Source organism: Oryctolagus cuniculus, chromosome 9, assembly GCF_051225735.1.
Source record: "Oryctolagus cuniculus isolate XC-2025 breed Fujian yellow rabbit chromosome 9, ASM5122573v1, whole genome shotgun sequence".
Taxonomy (NCBI): domain Eukaryota; kingdom Metazoa; phylum Chordata; class Mammalia; order Lagomorpha; family Leporidae; genus Oryctolagus; species Oryctolagus cuniculus.
The window spans coordinates 123,460,086-123,486,349 of NC_142875.1; the positions used below are offsets into that span (position 1 = coordinate 123,460,086).

General features: G+C 53.5%; 1 protein-coding gene and 2 long non-coding RNA genes across 9 annotated transcripts in view; 1 reads left to right on the forward strand and 2 right to left on the reverse strand.

Moving 5' to 3' along the window:
• Positions 1-528: 528 nt before the first annotated feature.
• On the reverse strand, positions 529-22,535 carry LOC149124750 (uncharacterized). Its single transcript, XR_016213620.1, has 3 exons — positions 22,413-22,535; positions 16,845-16,972; positions 529-890 (listed from the first exon to the last, which is right to left on the reverse strand). It is a non-coding gene; the product is annotated as an uncharacterized LOC149124750 (long non-coding RNA).
• LOC149124751 (uncharacterized) lies at positions 18,159-21,298 on the reverse strand. Its single transcript, XR_016213614.1, has 2 exons — positions 20,675-21,298; positions 18,159-19,518 (listed from the first exon to the last, which is right to left on the reverse strand). It is a non-coding gene; the product is annotated as an uncharacterized LOC149124751 (long non-coding RNA).
• The window catches only part of RASSF8 (Ras association domain family member 8), a 94,649-nt gene continuing 89,829 nt past the window's right edge, over positions 21,445-26,264 (forward strand). The window contains exon 1 of one of the 7 annotated variants that reach the window (XM_051850353.3): positions 21,445-21,635. The gene's annotated coding sequence lies outside the window, so the exon portion shown is untranslated. Of the gene's footprint in view, positions 21,636-21,928; positions 22,285-22,329; positions 22,451-22,550; positions 22,949-23,504; positions 23,758-26,264 lie in introns of those variants that run through there. The other 6 variants (XM_089304715.1, XM_051850351.3, XM_070049518.2 and 3 more) reach the window with 6 other exon arrangements.

The window sequence follows — 26,264 nt, forward strand, 5'->3', positions numbered from 1 at the left end:
ACTCAGTTTCAGCTAAACCCTGAGGTCCAATTTAGGGTTCCCTCGTGAAGGCTCTTTGTCATCTGCTCCCAACGACGCATCTCAGACATCACCTGTCCACTCCTTCCACCTGCAGGACCCCAGGAGGCCTCCAGGGGACAACGAGTCTCCCTGGGGGACAAAGGCATCTTCAGGTGATTTCTGAACCCCCACAGCACCCTCCAGCATGGCCACGCCCGCACCTTCCCAGCAATGCGCCAAAGCCTTACACTTGGTGGTGGTGACGAGAGAAGTCCTCCTTGGTTTTTGCCTTCCTTAAGCTCTGTCTCCTCTTACAGATCTCATCTCTGGTCTCTCTGCTCTCTTCTTTTTTCCAGTCCTAGCTAATCATGTCTTTCCCATTTCCCTTGCCCCCCATGAAGTCCCACGAATTGGATATTACCACACCAACAACTGGGCTCTAGGATAAGTCATTTCAACATTGTCTTCTTTTTTAAATAGAGAAGATTGTTAGTGAACAGCAGAGTATCAAAGAGAGAGACAAAGACAGCCCTTCCATCTTCTGGTTTATTTCCCAAATGCCCTAAACAACCAGAGTTAAGCTAGGCCAAAACCAGAAACCAGAAACTCCATTAGGGACTCCCATGGGGGTGGCAGGATCTCAAGTACTTGGGTCATCGACTTCCTCCCAGATGCATCAGTGGGAGGCTGCATCAGAAGCAGCAAATAGCCAGACTCCAACCAGGCATCCTACAGGATGTGGTGTCCCAATCGGTGGCTTCACCGGCTGTGCCAGAAGGCCTGGCCCACGCTGTTTTCTGGAACCCTGTTCCACCCTTTGGCTTCTCTTGAGTCTTCCACATGACTTCCAGCCCCTCGACATCTCATCTTCTGCCATCTCCGTACATAAGCTACCAATTTGGAGGGAAAGGTTACAAAAGAGATGCTTTAGAGAAAAGAGATCTGGTTATAAATCCATTTCAAGTGCATCTCCTCAGGAGCCTCCCTGGGCCCTAACGGTGGGCCTCCTATGGCTTCACGTAGGTCGGTCCTTGGCAAAGCCCCCGAGGCGCCCAGCACAGTCTCCGCTCCTTCATCCCAGGCTGCTGGGCTTGCTCTCGCCAGCATCGCAGGCCCTTCCACATCCAGCCGCGTGTCTCCCTTGGGCTTTTGCCTGTCCTCCTTGCTATCGCCCCAGAGAGCAAGGCAACTGTGCCCTGCTCAGCAGGGTCGCCCTACCCATATTTCCTCCTCACACCCCTGGGTCTTGGCTCTGCCGGGTCTCCCCTTTCACCTCTATCCACGGATGCTGGTGCTGGGCCTGCAACACAGTGCTCTGCTAGGAAGAATGAGAAAAATGCAAGCAAACCGAAGTCAGCTCCCTCGGTTTTGCAATTCCTTCCGATGATTATCTTCTTGGTCTTCTTTCCGAGGTAAATATGCTGGCTGCTTGAGCTCTTGAGATGGGCTTCAGTTCTCGTGTTGTTTCATAGAAATTCCCTTCCCAGAGGCTACCACTGGACTCTCAGACCAGATCCAACGCCTCTCTTAACGATTCCATTCAGCTCATCCCTCTGAGATGTTTGCACTCACAGACTCATCCAGAGCTCACTCCTGGCTTGTCTTTTGGAAAACCCACCAGGCTCCTCCTGGGCCTTTGCTGCCTCCCTGGTGTGACACTCTCCTCTCCCAACGTGTGCTACATGATTCTCCACCAGCTGACTGTCCATCTCTTTTCTCTAAATTTCTTGTCTAGTCCCACATTTGAAACTATTGGCTCTTGGGGATAACCCGCAAAACTGAATCCAGTTGCCCACTGGACATGCTTACTGTAAATATTCTAGAGAACTGGCTGCAAGCTTTTTCTATAAAAGACAAATAGAGGGTCTAGCACTGCGGTGTAGAGGGTAAAACTGCCGCCTGCAACACTTGACTTCCACATGGACACCGGTTCAAGTCCCAGCTGGTCCAGTTCTGATCCAGCTCCCTGCAGATGGCCTGGGAAAGCAGTGGAGGATGGCCCAAGTGCTTGGACCTGTGCACGCATGTGGGAGACTGGGAATAAGCTCCCGGCTCCTGGCTTTGCTCTGGCCCAGCCCTGGCTATTGCAGCCATTTGGGGAGTGAACCAGTGGATGGAAGCTCTCTCCTCCCCTACTCCCCAACACCCCCTCCCTGTAACTCTGCCTTTCAAATAATCCAATAAATCTTTAAAAAAGAGAGATCGATCCAGCATTTCCAAGTCACATTGTGAGCACAAGAGGAACTATTAAACTGAACAGAAACAGAACAGCTAAAAGAAGACGCAACAGGGCTGGTATCTGCATTCGGGCCCTGTTCAGAGGGATCTTTGATTTCTCCTCAATTAATTTAAGAATCTCCTGCTAGCCGGCGCCGCGGCTCAATAGGCTAATCCTCCACCTTGCGGCGCCGGCACACCGGGTTCTAGTCCCGGTCAAGGCACCGGATTCTGTCCCAGTTGCCCCTCTTCCAAGCCAGCTCTCTGCTGTGGCCAGGGAGTGCAGTGGAGGATGGCCCAAGTGCTTGGGCCCTGCACCCCATGGGAGACCAGGAGAAGCACCTGGCTCCTGCCTTTGGATCAGCGCGGTGCGCCGGCCGCAGCGTGCCAGCCACGGTGGCCATTGGAGGGTGAACCAACGGCAAAGGAAGACCTTTCTCTCTGTCTCTCTCTCTCACTATCCACTCTGCCTGTCAAAAAATAAATAAATAAAAATAAGAATCTTCTGCTGTAAAGATTTGTCTAGTGTTCATTTGAGATCCTCCCCCCATTTCCTAATTTTAAACTACGGGCATTCTCTGTGCCAATGAAAGGAAGGCGGAACAGCGGGCAGTCTCCCTGAACTCCCCCAGCTCCTGAACATTCCTTCTGGACGTGTGGTCACTTGCACGCTGCCTCTCTTGATCTGGGACCCTCGTTGCAGACAGTGGCTGGACCACGGGAAAACTCCTTTCCAGTCATCCTCACGCCTCCAAGAGCTCGCCCATGGGTCAGCCTCTGCCCTCCGCCTCCCTCGCCTTGCTCCTGCCCTCGGCTCCTCTCCAAGTGCATGGCGACACAGAGGCAGGGGGACTCCTCCCTGCTGGCTGAGTAGAATCCTCCCCTGCCATGCTCCTGCCGGTTGCTTTCTCCCTCCTGTTTGGCTCCCCTAACCTTCCTGTAACGCAGGTCTGAGCCGGCATCCTCATGGGCCTTGTATTAAACCTTGATGGAGAGAAAGGACGAGGCACACATTCTGGTGCATGTACCAAGTTCAGAACCACTGCACCGCGTTTTGGAACATTGACTTTGACCTCACTTAAAGAATTCATTTCCCTGCCCAGGCTTCCCTGCATCCTTCTCTAATTAAAATTAATTTCCCCATTAAAAATGTGGTTTCAAATGGTTTCTAGTGCACCTCTTTTCCATTTCGAGGACTGGGGGACAGTGCTGTCGTCCACGGCCGATCACTGCGGATGTACCAGGTAAGGCACCCGGGTCCTTTGGAAATAATGCTGGAACTTGGCCTTTTTCAGATCATTGTTTCTGCAATGAATTTCCAGCTATTGAACATGATTTACTTTAAGTTGGCTCCTTCCTCTGAGTGTCTGGTGACAAACCTTTTAGATGTGGCGACATAAAAGCAGGGCGCACTGCTTTGGTTCTTACCTTGTAAGAACATTGTATTTTCATAGCAGGAAAAAAAAAATTAACCTGTTTATTTCCTACGTCTTTTTAGTGTGTTTGCATAACTGTCTACAGATTTGGCAATGCTGGCGGTGGTTTTTACAGTCTTTCACATAGAGTAGCCAAGGCCTCCATTTCCATCATTCCCGTTCTTCCCCTCTTCCTGCTCACGTGGACTGGCTGTGTTTTCGGGTCTGCTTTGTGCCTCCTGCGGCCTTGTGACCGGCCTTTCCCAGGGGAGCAGGAGTGCAGGTGACTCCAGGAACTTCTGCCTTGTTTGGGGAAGAGGAAATGTCGGTCGAGGGACGCCCTCCCTCCCTCCTGTGCGGCCAGCGGGAGAGACGACAATTGTAACCCCAGAGGTCAACTGTTGATGGCACAGCCACTGCCAGCCTGGGTCGCCAATGACCTTCTGAAGCCGAGCTGCCCACCAGCTGCCACTGCTAGCTGGGAGACAGATAACTTCCTTCTTTGAGCCACCGATTGGTTCACTCCTCCAATGCCTGCAACGACTGAGGCCGGATGAAGCCAAAGCCAGGAGCCAGGAACTCCATCCGGGTCTCCCATGTGGGCGGCAGGGACTCAAGTACTTGGGCCATCACCTGCTGCCTCCTAGGGTGCACACTGGCAAGAAGCTGGAACGCAGGCTCTCATGCATGGACGCAGGTCTCTTAACCTCAGTACACCAAACGCTCACCCATGGGCTCTCTTTCTCATAGCCTTTCAACCTACCTGTAACCCTGCTACAAAAGTTAATCTACAGAATGTCTTGTTGTAAAGTATTTTACCTTAATATAGTAAATAAACTAGGCAAGCAAAAGGAATTCCAAAAACAAAAGTCCAGATATTTTCAACTGTTTTTGCTTTGGTTCTGAAAGGGAGTTTCTCTAAATGTTAATAAATGTACAAGGCTCATTTGATCTTCCATTCAAACATAAACATGTCTTTACCAAAGCCAGATGTATTTCCAAAGGTTGCTATTTTCCAAAAGGGTGATAATTTATTCTGCCCTTCGATATGTCTATTAGAGGAAAACAAGAAACACAATACCCCCTCAGAAGCACATTTCTGGGGTATAGTGTCCCAGGATAATCCCATTTTAATTCAAATCAAATTCTGCTTATGATGAAATGTACCTTCAGGGAAAAAAAAACTCTTCCAGGGGCACATGATAAGACGGTAACAGAAGCAGCAGAAAGCAAGGTTAACATCACTGATGTAAGTCGAGTGAGGATAGAATCATACCGTCCACACTCTGCTTCTTACAGCCCTGAGCGATGAGAGCACAAATGGTACTTCTTACAAACTGCCAAATATTTTTGTTTGCATATCTGTTGGTTTGCCTTGTTTTTCTCACAAGGCAAAAATAACATTTGTCATTTAGATATTTGTATGCTTCTTGAATAAAAAATAGATGTCAACAAAATGATGTGTTATTTTGTTTTATAAAATATGAACGTTAAAAGAGGGGCCCATGGCTAAAAAACAAAAATAGACTCAGAACACAGCAAGAATGAATTCATTTCTCGTAATCGGAACATTTTAGAGGTAGGGAAAAGGGTCACAAAAGAACTTTGTAGGACCAGCGCCATGGCACAGTAGGTTAATCCTCTGCCTGCAGCGCCGGCATCCCCTATGGCCGCTGGTTCTAGTCCCGGCTACACCTCTTTCAGTCCAGCTCTCTGCTGTGGCCTCGGAAAGCAGTTGAAGATGGCCCAAGTCCTTGGGCCCCTGCACCCACGTGGGAGACTGGGAAGAAGCACCTGGCTCCTGGCTTCGGATCGGCACAGCTCCAGCTGTTGCGGCCACCTAGGGAGTGAACCAACAGAAGGAAGACCTCTCTCTCTCTGTCTCTCCCTTTGACTGTCTGTAACTCTATCTCTCAAATAAATAAATAACTATTTTTTTAAAAAAAAGAACTTGTAACCTTAATAGCCTTATAAAATGTAGGTGTTACAATATTCTTAGTGGAACTCATAATCCTGAATGATTTCTTACAAAACACACTTAAAAGGATACAATAGGTATTAACTACAGAAAAATAATTTTCTTTTGACATATTTGGAACTAATAGTAAATGCCTTTCACTTTTTCTTTTTTCATTTATTTGAAAGCCAGAGAGACAGAGATCTCCCATCCGATGGTTCACTCCCAGATGCACACAGAGCCCTGGCTGGACCAAGCCAAGCCAAAGCCAGGAGCCTGGAACTCCACCCAGTTTCCCCCAACGGGTAGCAGGGTCCTAAGTCCTTGAGCCGTCACCTGCTGCCTCCCAGAGTGTGCATTAGCAGGAAGCTGGAATTGGAAACAGCACCAGGACTTGAACCCAGGCACTCAGACACGGGGTGCAGGCACCCTAAGTGGCATGTTTACTGTGCCAGGTGCCTGACCGCCTCTCTCTTTTTAATGCAATAATGCACTGTCAGTCTCCCTCCTGAACCGAAATTATGACGAAAGCTTTTACCTAGACCTTCATCAGTGCATGCAGGTTTCAGCTTCGGCTTTCAGCTGGCACCTGCACGACCTGCCTTATGCCTCACTGAACACTGTCCCCCTTTTCTACCAGTTCCTGGCTGCCTGACTCCGTAACCAGGCATCAGACTGACAAGAGAACATGCTTATAGCAGATGTGAAGCAATTAAATTTGGATCATGGATCGGAAATAAATGTTGATGACTTTTCCAACTAGTTCTCACTCTGTTTTGAAAGAGGTAAACCAGCGATGGGCATTATTGGAATAGCTGGGTCACCTGCTTCCCACATCAGGATGATGGTGACAGTCCTGAATCTTCAGCTACACCACTTCCAAACCAGCTCCCTGCTAATGAGCCCAGGAGGCAGCACGTGATGGCTCAAGCACTTGGGTCCCTGCACCCTTGTGGGAGACCCAGATGAAGCTCCTGGCTCCTGGTCCCAGTCTGGCCCAGCACTGGCCATTGCGGAAATTTAAGGAGTGAACCAGCAGATGGAAGACTTATCTCTCTCTGCTTCTGCCTTTCCCTTTCTGCCTCTCAAATAAATAAATAGATCTCTTAAAAATATATTTTTAAAAAAAGTAGCCCTGCTTTATAAACAAAAAAGAAATAAAAAAAGAAATTTGAGTTCTCATGCTGACTTTGGCCCTACTTAATTCCATGATAAATCCCAAGATCAGCCTCCACTGCCTTGGCAAAGAATGGGAATTCTGTATTCATATTTGTTTTCCCTGGTCCCACTCTAGAACAAATCTGGGGCTGAAGGAAATTTCACAAAATAGAGCTCTTAAAAAAAATTATTTATTTGGATCAAGCTGCTCACCATTGCCTTTTTTTTTTTTTTTTTTTTTTTTGACAGGCAGAGTAGACAGTGAGAGAGAGAGAGAGAGAGAGAGAGAGAGAGAGAGAAAGGTCTTCCTTTTGCCATTGGTTCACCCTCCAATGGCCGCCGTGGCCAGCGCGCTGCGGCCGGCGCACCACACTGATCGGATGGCAGGAGCCAGGTGCTGCTCCTGGTCTCCCTTGCGGGAGCAGGGCCCAAGAACTTGGGCCATCCTCCACTGTACTCCCGGGCCATAGCAGAGAGCTGGCCTGGAAGAGGGCAACCGGGACAGAATCCGGCACCCCGACCGGGACTAGAACCCGGTGTGCTGGCGCCATGGCTCAATAGGCTAATCCTCTGCCTTGTGGCCCACCATTGCCTTTAAACTGAGGATCTAGCATCTCAGGGCCGGCGCTGCGGCATAACAGGTTAAACCGCTGCCTGCGACACTGGCACCCTGTATGAGCCATCAGTGCACAGGCTTGGGCCCCTGCACTCACTTGGGACATCTGGAGGAAGCGCCTGGCTCCTGACTTTACACTGGCTCAGCTCCAACTACTGCGGCCATTTGGGGAGTGAACCAGAGGATGGAAGACCTCTCTTTCTCTCTCTCTCTGTAACTCTGCCTTTCAAATAAATAAATAAATCTTTTTTAAAAAGACAACTAGATAAGATACTGAAGCTCACTGTCACAGCTGCTGAACGCCACAAGTCAGTAGCCCGCGGCAGCGCAACCACAAATGAGCGCGGCTGTGCACCAGACTCTCATGATAGACACCGATGTTGCAATTTCATGTAATTTTCATGTGTCAGAAAAGTTTCTCTGGATTAACACAGCTTTGCTAAGTGTAGAGGCCACTCCAGGCTTTGGAACAACGAGGGGTCATCTGGATCCAGATGCCAGCCCCATCCTAGAGTCACCCCCAGAACACCTGTGCTGCTCGTCCGCGTGCTCCATCCACACTAGGAGCTGGGTTCGGCTTCAGCAATGTCTCCGTTTTCATTTGAAAATAAACAGTCGGGGGCCGGTGTTGTGGCACAGCGCAGTAACCGTTTTGCAGAGAGATCAGAGTTGATGAGACAAGGGCGAGAAGTGAAGTTTAATGAAAATGAATACCATATAGAAGGTTCTTTTTTTTATGGTTTGCATCCTATCTCAAGCCTTAACTCTGACCCTAATTATCAGCATGAAGTTGAGCAGCAAATGCCAGTCCCCATCAGATTTGCTTCCTCCACTGGAAAATGAAGCATTGAGTCCTCTTGCACCTCTACATGCTAGAAAAATGTGAATTTTTGCCCCTTAGGTTGGGCTGCGAGGCAGATGTCCAGGGCAGTCTTTGGTGACTTCGTGACTATGCAACACATGCAAGACTGCCCTGAGCGGGCATCTCATAGCTGCCCTGCTGTGAAATTCCGCACTCAGCAATAAAAGAGTGGGGAGAAGCTGGCACGTGACTTAGGGAGACGGCTGTCCTACACAGTCTGGTGACCCTGGGGCCAACATAACCGAGTGACAAGCAGGCATTCACGGGCAACACCAAGAAATCCTTCGAAGTTCTCCCCAGCTCAGCCTCTGCCCTGCCCCACAGACCTCCCATTAGAATAACATGCCAAGTTCAGGCTGAGATTTTGAATAACACACTGCTTCCCCCCACCGCTTTTTCCACGACATGGATTTCCACAGCCTGGATTACCTGGCTTTCACTTGCAGTAGTAACCTCTTAGTGAAGAGATTTATCACCAGAATGGACAAAACACACATACACATGCGCACACACACACACTTTTGCAGGGTGCACGGTTTCTGCCCGCTGTTCACTGCCTGGGGACTAGCAGCTGCACTGGGTGCTGGGACTCATCCCAGAATCACAGCCAGGGTGTCATTCCCCGTCTTTCCCTACCCTTAACTGGGGGGTTGGGTTTCTGATCTCCCACCTAACTCCTTGTCACCACCACAAATACCACCCACAGGAGAGCACCTCACTAGAGTGTCCACATCAGCCTGAAACAGACCAGGAGGAACAGGGACCACCACGGAGGCCTCCCTGCGGCAGCCACAGCTAAGCCCTCAACTCGCAGACACAGGCAATGCTCACTATTGTCATCGCCTTCCATACATTCACAGACCGGGCCCCAGGAGAGGAAACCAGTCTCCCAAAGCCAGCACCCGCGTCCCCGCTGCGGACAGACAGCCACACCACGCACCTTGCACTGCGCCACGTGCCTGCGCCAGGTGCTCGCTCTGCGGCCTTCCTGGGAAGCGCTGGGAAAGCCGGGAGGGAGGAAGGGATGAAAGGGGACCAGCGGCATCTGCAGCTACAGCCCTGCTCACCACCCACTATTCTGTCCTCTGTGTGGCTGTCTTGCTTGGGCTCAGACCTCTGACTCAAGCGCTGACAACTGCCTTGCAGTTACCGAATGGAAAGATGCAGTGCCTCTCGCAGAGCAGGTTTGAAGGAACAGAGACGCGTCCTCGGGGCTTGTCCAGGGCCTAGAAGGAATATAATCCAGTACTTACGGCCCTTCAAACCTCTTCCAAACCCGTTTTACCGCCAAATGCACCTTCTCCTCTGCCTGGAAAGTTCTGTCTAAATGAAGAAAGTCAGGAGATCACCTGTAACCTATTTTTCCTCAGCTTTACAGACTTGAATTTCAACCTTCTTGTTCGTCGTGTGCTATGTCTGAAACACAACTTGAAGATGTCTTTGAACTCTCCCAGTAAAATATTTACATGCAAAGTAGTTCCTCTTCCAAATCACCACGTCCTCCCTTTGCTCATCCCAGCCTACGAGCCCCAGAGTGATGAAAACTGCCCGCCTTTGTTGGGGGGAGTGGGGAGTGAGGAGGTGTCGGGCATTTGGTACAGCAGTTAAGAGCCAGGTCGCAATGCTGCCACCCCATATCGGAGTGCCTGGGCTTGTGTGCCGGCTCTGCTCTGACTCTGTTTCCTGAAAATGGACATCCTGGAGGCAGCAGCGATGGGTCCAGCACTTGTGTCCGTGCCACCTGCATGGGAGACCTGGACTGAGTTCTTAGCTCCTGGCATCAGTCTGGCCCAGCCCTGGCTATCAGGGGCATTTGGACGAGTGAACCAGTAGATGGGAAATCCCCACCCCTTACAAATAAAATAAATACATTGGGCCTCTGTTGGCTTCCTTTGTCTGCACAACATGTGTTTTGGGTGTTGACTGCCAAGGTCAGGAATTTCAGCTCCTGTATCTCATTTTATGTTTTTGTTGTTTTTTCCCTAAAAATTCCCTTCCCCATCCCCCTCCTTTTTTTTTTTTTCTTTTTGCTCTGGATACTGTGGCCAGACAGGATTAGAGCCCTTCCCCAGGCAGGCAGGCATAGTGGGTAAAGCCAGCCCCTGCAGTGCAGGCATCCCACAGAGGTGCCAGTTTGAATCCTGGCTGCTCCAATTCTGATCTAGCTCTCTACTCTCTACTATGGCCTGGGAAAGCAGTACAAGATAACCCGAGTCACTGGGCCCCTGCACCCGCGTGGGAGACTGGAAGAAGCTCCTGGCTCCTGGCTTCAGCTAGACCCAGCTGCAGCTGGAGCAGCCATTTGGGGAGTGAACCAGCAGATGGAAGACCTCTCTCTCTTTCTCTCTCCGCCTCTCTTTAACTCTTCCTTTCAAATAATAAATAAATACATATTTTTAAAAAAGAAGATAGATTTAAAAAAAAACCCTTCCCCCACAAGAATTTCCCTGGCACAATCCATATTATTCCTTTAATACCAATGAGAAGGGCGACTGGCATGCTGTTCTCCCTCTGATTCACTTCTGCTCCTTGGATGCTGATAAGTGGCATTTTTTGTTTTAACCATCACTTCCCTAGAATATCAAGGGCTAAAGTTAAGAGATAAAACCGAAAACATCTCTTCCCTAGCAGAAGAGAACAATTTCCTTTTCTTGGTTTGCCGACAGCACCCAGGGCTGAATTCATGATCCACTGCCATCTACAGTCACTGGCAGATTGCTCAGTTTTCTTCAGGGTGCCACGCAGTCATGGCCCCCTATCAGCACACCAACTTCTGGGTTTCTAGTGACAAAGTATGTCAAGTGACACGAGGCTCTCTTCCTAGGCTAGCAATTCTTTCTTCATTCCTGATTATAAAGTTCTCATGGCTATTAGTGCGTTTTGGAAAACAGTGCTCAGAAATGGACACATAAATGGAATGCTACAAGTGAACTCACAAAATTAAGTCTGAAAATACACGACAGGATTAAACTCGGTGAGGATTCTGCTCCTAGTACAAGTCTACCGAACGCCTTTTCCAAGGTTTTTCCTGGCTTTTCACAGGCATCATTAATACTGCCACTCAGGTGCCTACGAGAGCAGAAGTCCATTCCACTTTGCCTCCTCTGCCCCAAAAGGCACCAAATCAGAATGTTAGAGGGAGACGTGAGACTTGAGGTAGTTCTGTAAGCCATTCTTGAAAGGACAATGCCCCGCTCCTCACCCCGGAAGTGTGTTCACACGGCTTGAGCACATAGTCCCAGAGAGGGGATGGAGAAACATGCCGAGAGCAGTGGACCAGGCAAGGGGACTGCCAACTAGTCAGCCAGGGCTGCCAGTCAGGGCTGGGGCTCCACGGGGAGCCACCACTGTCAGAGCATCCTTGCTCCCCAGAGAGGTGCAGTTTGGCAAAGGCACCTGCCCAGGGTCACAGAGCTAACTTGTGAACTCGAGCTAGCACTCAGCAGTTCATTTCCTAGGAGGGTTCCTGGGCTGGTAACTGACAAAAAGACTGGGAAGAGAGTTCTCTCAAAGGCATGGAGTTCTCTGTCAGAGGCATCTCCAAGCGACTTTCCCCATATGCTCAGAAATCGACTTGGAAACGTATCGATGATGCACAAATGATCTAGGAGGTCAATTAACTCAGCAAGGTGCCCAGTGTATGATGCAGCCTGGATGCCACTGTACCTGCCCTATCCTGTCTCACTGCTCGCCCTCGGTGCATCTGGCCAAAAATCCAATTTTCCATCTTCCCCCTCGAGCCAGCATCCTTCCTAGGCTTTCTTCTTTCAGCCTCACTCTTCAACTGCATACTGGCCGAGGGGAGAGCTTGAAGCCTGACCTCCTGGGGTGAAATCCCGGCTCTGCCACTATCCAAGCATGGACCCCGGGGCAAGTTACGTCATCTGTCCAGGGGGAGCCTTGGCCTCCTGCTTTGTAACACAGGTGTAACAGCAGCACCTCCTTTACAGGGTCCTTCTGGGATGTTTGTAAAATACTGTTTATGTGTGTGAAATGCAGAGTTACAGAGGGTGAGCAGGAAAAGTAAAGAACTTCGTCTGCTGGCTCGCTCCCTAAATGGCCATAACAGCCAGCTGTGGGCCAGTCCAAGGCCAGGAGCCTGGAACCCCACCCTGGCCTCCCCCATGAGCAGCAGAGGGCCTGTGTACTTGGGCCATCATCTGCTGCAGGAAGCTGGCCTGGAAGCGGAGTGGCCAGGACTCAAACCTGCACTGGCACTGGACGCTGGAGCTGCAGGCAGCGGCGTAACCTGCAGTGTCACGATGCGGGCTCCTCCTGTGAGGATTTTTCAAAGGCTAATATTTGAGCATGTCGATTTCAATATGCACCCTGGGCTGCAGGCGCTCGTGGAGGGAACCCCGGATGGAATATGCTAGCACAGAGCCTACTGAAAGAGGAGATTCTAATTCCCGGCTAAGATGAAAGCCCCCCAGATAATGACTATAGTAACGATGATTGCATCCTAACTATGATGACAACACGTATATCCCAGGCACTGTGCCTCACAGGAGCCCTGGTGTGCTACCAACTTCCTCCCCCTGCACGCTATGCCCTGATTGTTCCGCAAAGCGGCAGCCAGTCCACAGGCACCCAGGCAGTAAGGATCAAGGCCAGGATTCCACCCCAGGTCTGCCCTGTTGTCTTCCCTACTTCTCTCAGAACGAGGCCTTAGGGTTCAAGTTCTTGGTTTTCTCTCTTTCTTGCATTAGTTGGCTCCTCCATGAAATCTGGAAAGCTGGGACCTCCACAGAGGCACAGGGAGGGGAGGGCGGCCTGGGGAGGCGGCAGAGATGGGACGATGGCACCATTCACTTCTCTCCTTGACAGATCTCCCATTAGCCTACAGCAGTGTCTTCACTGCTGAAGGGCCTGGGAAGGGCAGAGAAGGAAGCACCTGTGACCTCGGAGTGCCCCTCCCAGCGGTGCTGCACCCGGAGCACCTGTGGTGTTCCCTGCCGCCGTCTTCATCCCCAGCACCTGTGCTGGCCGCTGCCCTGCAATGCAGGAGAGGGCACGTTTCCTCCAAAGGCCACCCTCAGCATCCCTGCTGGGCAGGGCCCCTCAGGTGAATTCAGAAAGGGGAACGTGGGAGGATTCTGAGTCTATCCCCACCCACCATGCCTGCCATCCTATTTAGCCATCAAACGCTCATTTGAAGATGTCAGAGATGAAGTTGAACAATCACCGAACAGAAGGGTGGAAAAGCCATCTGTCTGTAGGGGGAGCCGAGCGATGGTGGGGAGGCCAGGGAAGTAGGAATCTTGGGGGGCAGCAGAGTCCTGGCCAGGACCAGCTAAGCACACAGGTGGGACACAAGAAAGGAGCATCTTTGTTGGTTTTGTGCTCCTGTAACAAACCCCCTGGGGCTGGGCACTTCCCAGAGATGTTTGTGTAACTCAGCTCTGGAGGCTTGGAAGCCCAAGATCGGGTGGGCCAGTGGTTGGTCTCTGATGAGGGCCTTCCAGCTGCATTGCACACGGCAGACAACATCACAGGGCAGGAGCGGATCTGTCCAGGACAGAAAGGGGGCAGGCTTGCTCTTTCACACGTGTGCCAGCCCGCTCTCCCGGGCACAGACCTGGTTCCATAGGACCTACCTGAATCCCTTGTGAGGGTGGCACTCCTGCAACCTAACCACGCCCCACCAGGCCCCCATCTCCTAAAGATCCACCATCTCAGACCTGGTGTTGTGGCATAAGGTAAAGTCACCGCCTGCAGTGCCGGCGTCCCATGTGGGTGCAGGTTCAAGTCCTGGCTGCTCCACTCGTAAATCAGCTCCCTGCTAATGTGCCTGGGAAAGCAGTGGAAGATGCCCCAAGTGCTTGGGCCCCTATACTCATGTGGGAGGCCCAGAGGAAGCTCCTGGCTCCTGGCTTCAGCTCGTACTAGCTCCAGCTGTTGCAGCTATTTGGAGAGTGAACCAGTGGATTTTTTTTTTTTTTATTTTGACAAGCAGAGTGGACAGCGAGAGAGAGAGAGAGACAGAGAGAAAGGTCTTCCATTGATTCACTTCCCAATGGCCACTGCGACTGGCGCACCACACTGATCTGAAGCCAGGCGCCAGGTGCTTCTCTTGGTCTCCCATGCGGGTGCAGGGCCCAAGCACTTGGGCCATCCTCCACTGCACTCCCGGGCCACAGCAGAGAGCTGGCCTGGAAGAGGGGCAACCGGGACAGAATCCAGCGCCCCGACCGGGACTAGAACCCGGTGTGCCGGTGCTGCAGGTGGAGGATTAGCCTAGTGAGCCGCGGCGCCGGCAGGAAGATCTCTGTTTCTGTCTCTTCCTCTGTCTCTCTGTAACTCTGCCTTTCAAATACAAAAAATCTTACAAAAAAAATAATACACTAGCTCTCAACACCATCACATGGGCACCGAGTCACAATGAGAGTTTAGGTGAGGACAAACTATGCTCAAACCACAGCAGAGACAGACAGGTGAGTGAGCTTCAGACAGAGGCCAAGGGGACCCTCCTCCCACCCCAACAATGTAGGTCTATCTCCCCAGCATCCCTGCTTCCTCCCTTACTGGCTACCACTTGGCAACAAGGGTAAATGAAGAGAGGGCAGCCCCCAAGCCCACTGCTGGAAGAGGAGGAATGTCCTAGCATCCCTAGTCGAACTCTGAATACACGCCCCTCGAGAAACAAGGTCACACAGGTCGTAAGCAGCTTCGGCAGAACTCTGAGTAGTGACCTTCCATTGTCGTTGGCTCCTGGGAGGCAGTCTGGGGCCCTCACACTAATGCCAGTCAGTGTGCAATAGGCCACCAGCATTCCACCAGCTCCGAAATGGAAGATTTATTTATTTACACTCTAAGGTCATTTGTTTTTACTACAGAACGTGAGTTATTATACTTCTCCAAAGAAGTAGTGCACTGCATTTATTATTAACCAACACATCGTCAGTATTCTCGAAAATGTGGCTGGATGATTCCAAATTACGTTGTGATAATTATTCTTCCTATAGAAGTATAGGGATCACATTTGTAAACATTTTTTATGTATTTTACATGAGAGGCAGACACACACACACACACACAGAGTGAGTGAGAGAGAAAGAGAGAGCTCTCCTATCTGCTGCTTCACTCCCCAAATGCTAAGGAGGTAGGGATTCCATCCGGGTCTCTCCCACCCAACTACTTGAGGCCTCACTGGTGCCTCCCAGCAACTGCGTTGGCAGGAAGCTGGAGTCTGGAACCAGAGCCAGGTATTGAGCCCGGGGACTCTGATATGGGATGTGGGCATCTTAACTGCACACTCGGACCCTTAAGTTCCACATTCTAAATGTGCCTGGGGTTTTTGTCTGGGGATTGCTTCCTCGTGAGTAGTAAACTCTGCCTAATCCGGAAACCCTGGTTCATCTAACAGTGTTACAGCACAGATCAGGTTTCCGGCGTGCAACTAATAAAACTATAATGAAATACATGAAGGCAAAGCACCACATAATCTGATCTTCCTGCTCTGATTCAGAGTTCAGGCTCGAGTCATCACTGGAAGCCTCAATTAGGGCGTTGCGGAAGCGCAGGGAAACGGCGAATGGCACCGAGGCTGGAAGCACGCCAGGCTGGCCAGACTGCACTGCCCGTACTCAGGAAGATAACAAGTCCCTGACATCTGGGGCCTCACCCCTGTCGCCCCCAGTGCACTTCCCCTAGCATCAGCACCTCCTGGTCTAATCTCAGCTCGCTAAATCGATTCTTCCAGTCCACCCCACCCCCCAAAAAAAAAACAAGGTTTTTAAAATTTTCATGAGATTATCATTTTAAATAACTTCCACTTAAAGACCCAGTCATTTTAAAGCCATGTCCAAATATATTTGGATGTATTCCTTCTGCATAACCTATTATAACTTCCATTTATACCTTATGCTTTTTATGTGGTATCTGATTATTTAACAAAATATACTGATCATTGTCTTGTTGTCTCACCAGATTACTGCAGGTCCTTTTTTTTTTTTTTTTTTTTTGGACAGGCAGAGTGGACAGTGAGAGAGAGAGAGACAGTGAGAAAGGTCTTCCTTTGCCGTTGGTTCACCCTCCAATGGCCACTGCGGCCGGCGCACCGCACTGATCCGAAGGCAGGAGCCAGGTGCTTATCCTGGTCTCCCATGGGGTGCCGGGCCCAAGCACTTGGGCCATCCTCCACTGCACTCCCTGGCCACAGCAGAGAGCTGGCCTGGAAGAGGGGCAACCGGGACAGAATCCGGCGCCCCGACCGGGACTAGAACCTGGTGTGCCGGCGCCGCAAGGTGGAGGATTAGCCTAGTGAGCCGCCGCGCCGGCCTACTGCAGGTCTTTTAAGGGGTTGTTACGATTTAGTAACTGAAATGTTACTTGGGTTCCTTTTTTAGCTTGTAAAAAGATCTCTATTATTTTTGAGATAACATAGCTTTTAAATTTACATTACAGTCAAAAGCATATTGCTCTACTAAAGAGTCAATGAATAAAAAGTGAAAAGCCCATCTTGAAAGAAGAAACTATCATTAAATCGGAAATTCCCGCGAATCTGAAAATTGTCAGTTGTGCCTGAAGAAGCCTTCATACTGACCAAACAGCGACAGTATTTACAGGATGTGAACAAGACGCTTGTTGGCACTGCGAAGGGACACTGCATTTGCTTACCACACACAGGCGCTGAGGGCGACAGCTGAGAATCGTGCCTCTTGCCTTCTAAACGTATCACCAGCAGTGGTTAAATGGCTGCTTGGGATGAGAAGCCAAAGAATTCCAAATGACCCCATTCGTATAAACTGAAAAAATAAAATCACCAACCGTTAGAAGGAATAGACCTAAACACATGAAGACACGCATAATATATTATTTTCTCAAGAAGAGAAGGCCACATAGAGATTATAAATCACTCCAACTGCTCCAGTAATCAGTACGTCCACAAATCCCTCCTGCCATTGGCCTTCAGCGCGCCCACGTCTTCCTGGGCTTTACCACGTCTTCTCTTTCGGTAATCAGAAAAACAAGAACCCCAGAACTGAACGCCATCCTCTACCGTCCCAGGTGCATCAGCTCTACCTCTGCAAACAGGGCCTGGAACATGCGTGCTGGACCCCTGCTTCCCAGCCCCGGAGCAGCTTCCCCTTTCCAGGTAAACACCACCCTTTTCTCAAATGAACACTCAGAGAACTTCACACTGTGTTAGACCCCCATGTCCCCATGCCGAGCTTGTCTGTTCAATCAGTTGGCAACTGCGTGTGCTCATCATTGAGCAGCCTGCAATTTTTCTCTCCCATAAAAGGAATCCCAAGGTATGTGGTACAGGTCTCGCAGGAATAGCTCTAGTTCACCTGTCTGCTGTCTTCTTTAGCATATGACTTTGGACTTCATGGTAGTCTCGATGTCACAAGATTGTGGCTGTAGCTCCAGCGATTACATCCATGCTCCAGACAATAGGGCTTTTGCCAGCCCTGCCAGTACCCCACCACTCATAAACACAGGAGTCTTTCTGGGCATTCCATATAACTTCCCTCCAAATACCACCAACTGGTACTCGGTCAACCCCATCTGCAAAGAAGGTAGTGCAATGAAAATTTTCAGGTGGGCCTACCATTAGATTTCTGTTGGAAAGAAAGAGAGGATGGGATAGGCCAGCTTGCTCTGCCTCCTTTTCCTTCTTCCCCCTCCCTTCTTCCCTTCCTTTCTTGCACATCTATTTCCTTGGATGCACTCACTGTGAGTTCGCAGGCCAAGGTGACACCACATTCATTGCTCTAATCTCTAATTCCAGGGCCTAGAGTAGCACCATTATGTTTCTATTATTTTTTAGTTAGCATAGCTTGTTACATTTTTAAAAATTATGTTATTCATTGAGAGGAGAATGGAGATCCCAGTTGGTTCAGAAGCTGAAAGAACAAAGATAAAATGAAGGAGTGGGTCGCGTAAGTTCATTCTGTTGTATTAGCACTCCTTCATCATTGACAGTAGTAGAACTTTAAATATTTATTTGAGAGGCAGAGACATACAGGGAGCCCTCCTCACCTCCAGGTCAATGTCCAAATGTACAGGAGCTAGGAACTCAATCTGGGCTTCCCACGTGGGTGGCAGGGACCCCGTCATTTGAGCCATCGTCTGCTGCTTCCCAGGGTGCAAGCTGGAAGCGGGGGCAGAGCCAGGGCTCGAACCCAGGCCCTCTGATATGGGCTGCAGGCATCCCAAGAAACGTCTTAACCGCCATGGTCACATGTGCATCCCTCAAGTAGTTATCTAGCTCATGGGCTGGGCCAGGCCCTCGCCAGGCATGGGGAATACAGAACCCATACCACACAGTCTCCGGCCTCAAGACGCACAAGGCCTCTGCAGGACATCAAAGAACAGTTGCCTGGCCTGCAAAGGAGGGGGACGATTTTCCCTCAGGACCTGCAGGTGCACAGGAGGTTTCCTTGGCATGTTAGCACCTGGTAGCACCAACCTGGGACACGGGCCCTGGCGTGCGTGTGTATTTAGTTGAGGTCACCAGTTGCTGTGACGCCATCTCAGTCAAACCAGGTATCCCAGTGACGATCTGGCAAGCAGCAAAGCCACTTCCTGTCTCTTTGCTCAAATACTTCAGTCCAGCCCACACACGTACGGCTAGACATGCGTCCACGACTATTCTCTTCTCAGTAGATGGACACCAAGTTCTGTTCTTAGCGATATCCCCCGACACACGCACCATGAAGCAGGTGCGGGAGAGAGAGGCACTTGGAGACGCTCTGCTCAGGCCTTGGAAAGCCCCACAAGCCCAGGAGTGCAGGTGTGAGCCCTACGAGCTGGCAAAGGCGAGGAGGTGGATTCCCCGGAGCCACAGGAAGAACACAGCACACGCCTTGATCTGTAGCCTTCTGACCTCCGGGCCTGGAAGACGAGCAACCCCTTCACGTCCCTAGGATTGTGGTGATTCCTTAGAGTAGCAACAGGGCTCTTCCACACACACATGGGCCCAGCACCCGGGGCCGCCTCCTCCCGCGGCACCCCCATGCTGTCACACTGCTGGGTCTGTCTCTGTCTCTCCTTTCGGATTCACCTCTTTTCTGAACCCATCCTCTCAAGGTTTTTTTTTTTTTTTTCCAATTTATTTATTTGAGAGGCAGAGTTACAGACAAAGTAGAGGGATAGACAGAAAGAAAGGTCTTCCATCCAGTGGTTCACTCCCTATTTGGCCACAATGGCCAGAGCTGGGCCGATCCGAAGCCAGGGGCCAGGAGCTTCCTCTGGGTCTCCCATGCAGGTGCAGGTGTCCAAGCATCAAGTTGTTTTCTTACAAATCAAATATGGCAAGGCTTGAAGGAGCCACTCAGTTTCCTTTCTGGAAAAAAAAACAAAACTAGAGGGGCTGGCACTGTGGCACAGTGGGTTAATGCCCTGGCCTGCAGTGCAGGCATCCCACATGGGCACCAGTTGGAGAGCCGGCTGCTCCACTTCCACTCCAGCTCTCTGCTATGGCCTGGGAAAGCAGTAGAAGATGGCCCAAGTCCTTGGGGCCCTGCACCCACGTGGGAGACCTGAAAAAGCTCCTGGGTTTGGATTGGCACAGTTCCAGCCATTGCAGCCTGGGAAAGCAGTGGAAGATGGCCCAAGTCCTTGGGCCCCTGCACCCGCGTGGGAGACCCAGAAGAAGCTTCTGGCTCCTGGCTTCAGATCGGCGCAGCTCTGGCCGATGCAGCCAATTGGGGAGTGAACCAGCAGATGGAAGACCTCTCTCTCTCTCTCTCTCTCTCTGCCTCTCCTCTCTCTGTGTAACTCTGACTTGCAAATAAATAAATAAATCTTTTAAAAAAAAAAATTAGAAACCAGGAGGAAGAGGTATGGGCGAATCCCATCAAGGGCCAGGGGTGTGATCCCAGGACGGCTATCAGGGATCCCAGATCCCAGCATAGGTGAGGGAGCGTCAAGCAAGCTGTGCACCGCTCACAACAGAACACACCAGAGAGGCTGGGGCAGGTGGTCTGTCCAGCCTCCACCGAAGCCAATTCCCAGACTTCGACAGCTGCCAGTGAGGTCCACCGTGCTGTGGAGTGGTCATCGGTGCCTGCAAGCGCTTCTCTGCGAGTGGGCGTGGCTAGCCAGGCATCATAAATTTACCCGGATTTAAATGCCGGTCACGCGGCAGATGGGTGCCTGCCTCCATCAACCCGTCCACCTCTGGCTGTGTGACGAAACCCAGGGATCAACAGAAACTCGATTAAGGCCCAGCTGCTCCTGGAGATCATACATCTTGGTCCGATAGCAGCCACAGTGCTGTCTGCCACCCACCGCCCCCCACACCCCCCCCTGGGAGACCGTTCACCACAAGGGCTGCCCAGCCCAAGAAGGCAGTTCCAAGGAGGAACAGCCAGTCAGCACGGCCACAGGCCGCCAGGGGCCACAGCAAGATGGGGACCGAATTTTTCCATCCAATTGGGCAATCGGTGTGCAGTGGAGGGAAGAGTCGGCAAGGGAGTGAGAGGCCAGGACAGGCTCACCTGAGGGCTAAACAACTCCTTTGACAAGAGTCACCCGGGGTCAAAGGCCACCCCGTGGCCCACAGAGCCCCTTCGCGTGGCGTCGCCTTAGGGTGCACACTGGGGCCACAAAGCTCTCCTCTCCCCAGATCCGCCAAACGTGGATCCGCCAACATTCAGGTCTTACCAGCCCGCCCTCCCCGGCGCACCTGCGAGGTGGAGGAAATCAATGGGCTGTGGAATCAGGAAACGTCAAAAACCCAGAGAACCAAACCCAGGGTCAAAAAGAAAAAAAAAAAAATTAAAACAAAAACACACCCCAGGTCCTGAGGCGGACGCGCGCTGCAGTGAGCTGTGCAAGTCTGCCATCCGTGTCTGGGAGAAGAATCAGTGCCTGGAGAATTAAGGGGGCCGGGGCCGCGTCTCGCAGCTCCCCCACGCGCGGCACTCCCAACCCCAACCCCAACCCCAGCCGATTGAACGGCCGCTGCTGCGGCGGGCCGGCGGGCGCGCGGGCGTCCAAGCCCATACCCAAGGCTGCGAGCCGGCCAGCGGCAGCACGCGTCGCGTGCTGTCCCCAAAGCATGCAGCGGACTAGTGAAGCTGACGCACGGACCTGCGGGGCCACACTCAAGCACCGATTTCCGTCTGAAGCCAAGCCAAGCCCGGCCCGGCTCGTTCTAAACTTCTGTTACTCACAGCTGATTCATGCGTGTGCGTGCGTGTGTGTGTGTGTGTGTGTCCACCCCCGCCCGGCCTCTGTCACCGCCTGCTGCGCAGGGGGCCGCGCAATCACAGCCACTCGGCGTGCACCGCAGCGCAAACCCAGTCCGGGGCGGAGATGGAAGGGCGCGCGCCCTCGCTCTCGTTTCTTCTCCCTCGGCCGCGGAACGAGCCGCCGGCTTCCCGGGGAGCCCGCAGAGGGCAGCTCGAGCGAGTCCCGGCCCCGGGCCGCCGCCGCGGAGGCTGGGCTCCGGCCACGGTCAGTGCAGCGCGCGCCCTCCCGCCACGTCCGCTCGGCCCCGGCGCAGGGGGCGCGCCGCCGTGGCCGGCCGAGCGCTGGCCCCCGGGGCCCTCGGAGCTCCCACAATGCAGCGCCGCGTCCCAGTTCCGTTACCGGCTCGCTCCCCGCGCCGCGGGCCCGCGAGACCCGCGGCGGCCGCGGCGACCCGAGCGCGGCCGAGGGGGGCGCCTCTCGCGCGCTCAGCCCGCGGCCCGGCCGAGGGGCGGAGCCGCCCGGCCCGGCCCGGCCTGGCCCGGCCCCCAGCCCGGCCCCCAGCCCGGAGGCACCGGCCGCGGGAGCGAGCCGCCCGCGCCTCGGCCGCCCGCGCTCCGTCCGGCTCCCCGCGCAGCGCCCGCCTCGCCGAGCCTCGCCGGCCGGTCCGCGGCGGCTCGGCCGCTGCCCGCGCGCTCGAGCCCCGGCGGCCGAGGCTCAGCTAGCGCCGGCCCGGCAGGACGCCTTCCGAGAGAGACACTGAGGGAGAGAGAGAGAGAGGACGCCGCGGAGCCGGGGCCTCCGGCCGGCGCGGAGCGCGCAGCCCGGGGACGGGCTCCGGGCGCCGCCGCCGCGTCCCCAGCGCCCGGGCCGGGCCCGCCGGGGGCCTGCGGGGGCGGCGCAGTTGCGAAACTGAGTGAGTATTAACTTTCTGCGGCGGCGGCGGCGGCGGCCGCGGCCCCGGGCAGCCTCCCTGCGAGCCTCGCCGGCCTCGGGGAGCCGCGGGGCGCCCGCGCCGCCCCCCAAGCCCCGCTCGGCGGTCACCTTTTGCCTGGCGTCGCCCGTGTGCGCCTCCTCCACAAGTGCGAGTCTCTGGTTGCTCGGCGCCTTCCTCTCGGTGTCCTTGGCAAGGGGACTTTGGAGGCCACTTTTGTTGCGAAGGGAAATGTCTGTCTGGCTTTTTTTTTTTTTTTTTCCTTTGCTCTGGGTGGAAATCCAGCTCGCTTGCGGGCTGGCGGCTTAGGGGGAGCTGCGTTCTCGGGCGGGATGGGGCGTGGAGGGTGTGGGGCTTGGATTGCGCCCCCACCCCCACCCCGGCGCCCCTGGGCAGGGGGAATCGGGAGGAGGGGACCCGGACTCGAGCTGGCTTTGTGGGCTGGAAACTTTGCTGGGGGGTCGCAGGCGGAGAGGTCGGCGCGAGTGAACTTTGCCGGCTGCGGGCGCGTGTGCGGCCTGGGTCGCCGGTCTCGGAGCGTGGCGCTGTTGGGTTGGCACGGTCGAGCCGCTTGGTGTTGCTACACCACCACGCTCCCGGCGTGAGCTGGCGTCCGGAGCCGTGCAGTCGCAGGATGGAGTTGCGGGTCCGTGTTGCCTCCCCCGCCCTGGAGGGACCTGGAGGGGAAATGGGTGCAGGGCACGCCTCGCAGTGCACTCGAACCTGTCGGCGTGGCCCCGTCCAGACCTCAAGGCTTGGCAGTAAAAAATTGCCCTAGCCTGGTGCGTGCGTTTTCCCGGCTCGGCCGTTCGCCGATGGACCGGCGGGGTCCCCGGGAGGCCTCGATGCCAACTACCGGATCTCTGCTGTGCCCGGGGCTAACCGCTCTCCCGTGTGTCGTCCGGGGAGTTGTGGTTTCGGTCTTGCATGCCTGGGTGTGCCGGGAGTTGAAATCTTGCTGCAAAGGGGTCGTCGGGGGCCGGGTGGGGCGGTAGTGAGCGCAGCCCGCGGGCTGCAGGGGAGGTGCGCGCCGAGCACAGGCGATCAGCAGGCAGGACCAGGACGCACGCCAGTGAGTGTGCGTGTGTGACTTTTATCACTTAGCAGGCATTGGCAATGGCACTTTTTGTGCACGGGCATGGGAAACTCGCCTCCCCAGCCGTGAGAATTCCACGTGACCTTTTCCTTCTTAAAGAGGAAGGCTGGTGTCCCCTGGAAGGATCACACCCAGCCGCATCATATTGGAGATGATTAAACCTTTGAGAACATCTCGCCTCCCGCTTCCGCTCCTCCTCCTCATGATCGCTGGGCGGCACTTCGCCCAACACGCACCATTAATCAGCTGTGATGCGTTAAGTTCTTTCCAGGTGCGGGGCGCACGCCTGGTTCCTGAGCTTCCCCAGCGGGCGAGAAAGGAGAGAGCCCCCAAGAGGGAACAGATTAAAACCTGTGCGGGTAGGAGGGGGCGTTTGGGTCTGCAGAAGTGTTAGTGTTGCAGGTGAAAGCAGCCGCAAAGACAGTGTGGCAGCCCTTGGTGGTGACCGAATTGGGCACCTGGTCAAGCTATTTAGAAATTACACGTTGAAAGTCCGACATGGTGTAGGCTTGTTTCTTTATGGCGTTATTGTTTTGTGGCCTTGGTATTTGGTGGCTTGTATCAGTTTTGACCTCAGTGCCATGCGTTCTGGGAAATGGCTCATTCTTCGGGGTTCCTTACGAAGTGATCTCTCTTACCTTGGTGGTTAAATGAGGAGGGCTGAGAATGCCGTCTGCTATAGGATTTTGTTGCTCTTTGTTACGGCTTACTCCTGGTGTTGTGGCTTTGCTGGTTCATGACAAGACATTGAGGTCCTTGGTATCGGGCTTGTGCGTGAATCATTGTGAAGCCCGTTGCAGGTCAGAGGACTTGGGAACTGTCTGTTTATAACGGAGCGCCAGTGTCCTGATGCTCGGTGCTAGCTTGCTCCGTCCGGTTCAGGAGCACAGAAAACTCCAGAGTGCAGTTTGCAGACGCCCGGGTCGTACCGGGGAAGGAGGGCTGGCCTCACAGGCATCCAGCCAGATCCAGTGGCAGGTGTGACTTTGTCACTCCACAGTGTGTGAGCGTGGCCGTGGTACTTGGGCGCCTGTGGTCCACAGTTTGTGTTCTCTGCATTGCAGGTGCCCCCTTCTAAAAGAGGGGCCGCAAGAAGACGGACCGGCCTGGCACTCCGCAGAGCGGAGCCCTGGGTCGCCCAGACTTTCCAGCTGTTCCTGCATGTTCCATCCAAGGTGTAGCCTATCTCTCCCCCCTTGTCTCTTCTGTCAGCCCCACCAAACCAGTTTGTCCCAAAGTCTGGTCCTTTTTTCTCTCAAAAATCTCTTTGAAACCTGTGCCAAGTTCCGTCTCCACTGTGCTGCCATCCCAGTCTGAGCCACCTGGACTTGTCCCTGGGGCCTGACTTCCTGCACCCCTGTCCGCCTGTTTTCCTGCCTGAAGAAGAAAGGGGGTAGGGGAGAGGCACTTCCTCTTCTCCAGTCTTCAGAGCTGTCTGGAAGCACACAGACTCCCGGGTTTAGATACAAAACCTGCCACGTGACTTGCAGGGCGGGCCTGACTTGACCCCTGCCCCCAGCTGGATCTGCTGCAGGTTGGCCCCAGGGCTGTTGCTCATGCTTTGGCCCTGGGGTCAGGGCCCCCTCCTGGGGTAATTTCTCATGCCTCACCCCCACCCCACTGGCTGGCCACTCAAGTTTGCTGTCTTCTCTGGGAAAGTCACCCTGTCCTCAGGTCAGCCGCCTTAATGCAGCAATCATCTTTCACTTAATACTCACCGCCATGGACAGTCATGTGCCATTTGCTTGATGGCTTCCTTTTGCCCTTGAGGACGGGGATAGTTCCTGGTGGATGGAGCAGTGCCGGGTGAAGGTAACAGGTGCTCTCCGGAAGGACTAAGGTAGAAATAGCAGGGTTCCGTTGGTGTCTTCATGGCCTTCTTTGGCTGTTGGAGCTGCTTTTCGGGACAGGCGAGTGAGCCCCGCGGCTCCCTCCTGCCGGCTTCGCTGCTCGGGGTGGAGTAGGAAGACACCTGGGGTCCAGGCGAGGAGCACTGGCTCGGGGTTAGTGGTACCGCAAGACACCTTCTAATCAGCGCCGCCCTTGTGATTTGCTGTTGCGGGTAATCCTTTTTCTAAGCACATCATTAAAATAATGACCCTTGGTTTTTGTTTTTTGGTTTTTGTTTTAATCAGATAGGATTACTGAAAGGAAAACACGGCCAGCATTAGTGCGCTGCTGGTGCCTGCCCAGCGCCGGGAGCAGGCGGGAGGCTGGTGATGGTCAGGCCGCCCACCTGGCCGCGGACCGCTTATGGCCGCACAGGTGCACGAGGGAAGCCATCATCGAAATGTGGGAGCTACCTGGAGGCCTGGAATTTATTTTTTTCTTGCTCACCAAACCATTCCTTGTCGTAGCAAAAAAAAAAAAAAATTCCCATGACCCTCCCAGGCCACGGAAGGCGTAAAGGTTGGTTTGAGGGCTTTTGTGCTGTGCTTGGGCTCTGAAGATACTCGAGGTGCTGTGCTGTGACTGTGGTGTCCACAGGGCTCTGTGAGTGGCGTGGGGCCGCGTGGGGCCGTGACTTGGCTTGGAGTCCCCTTCACTCTCAGAACAGGTGCACTCCCAGAGCTCCGTTATTAAAGTTTATTTATTCCAAAGACAGAGTGACGAGGGAGGGAGGGAGAGCCGGCGGAGTTTCCATCTACTGGTTTGCGCCCCAGTTGCCTGTGACAGCCAGGGCTGGGCCGGGGGGGGGGGGGAGCCTGCGTCTCTCCCTTGGGGGCAGGGACTCAGCCACGTGAGGTGAGCCATCCCCTGCTGCCTGCCAGAGTCACATTAGCAGGGAGCTGGAGGGGAAGCGGAGTAGCCGGGACTCGAACCAGCACTGCGATTTAGAATGCAGGCATCCCAAGCAGCAGCGTTG